The sequence below is a fragment of the Globicephala melas genome, chromosome 4, assembly GCF_963455315.2.
Source record: "Globicephala melas chromosome 4, mGloMel1.2, whole genome shotgun sequence".
Classification (NCBI taxonomy): domain Eukaryota; kingdom Metazoa; phylum Chordata; class Mammalia; order Artiodactyla; family Delphinidae; genus Globicephala; species Globicephala melas.
The window spans coordinates 72223258-72223777 of record NC_083317.1 but is presented as its reverse complement, the minus strand read 5'-3'; positions in this window follow the sequence as shown (position 1 = coordinate 72223777).

Below are 520 nucleotides of genomic sequence, written 5' to 3'. Positions count from 1 at the left end.
CACTGGCAGCTCCTCCCCAGTCAGAACCACATCAACCTGGGTTCACCTCTGTAGCCCCAGATCCTTTGTACAATCTGTGCTTGAAGAGATGCTGGTGAATGGATTTGATTGCCTTCGAGCTTCCTTCCAGCTCAGGCCCTAGGATTCTGACCTCTTCTTTCCAAATCTGAACTTTTCCCTCTCCAGTTGGACCAGATATTTGGGATCTTTCTAGGACAAGAGGAGGGGAGGATGTTCTGGAATTCAGGGCAGATTGTTGAGGTGAGAGAGCCCTGGAACACCCGTGAGCTGGGGGAATCAGGCCCCAGACAGCAGATACCTTACTCTCAGAAACAGCTGAGCGTGTGTGTCCAGGCCTAGGAGCATGGGGATCAAGAGAGGCCTGCGGTTAGACTCAGCCCCCGCACCGGCACAGACTCCAGCAGGGGGCGCCAAAGAGAAGCGTAAGGCCAGTCCGGTCAGCGCCCAGGTGTCCAGTCGGGGGTGGGCGGGTGCACGTTAGGGGCGTGGACACCGCCAA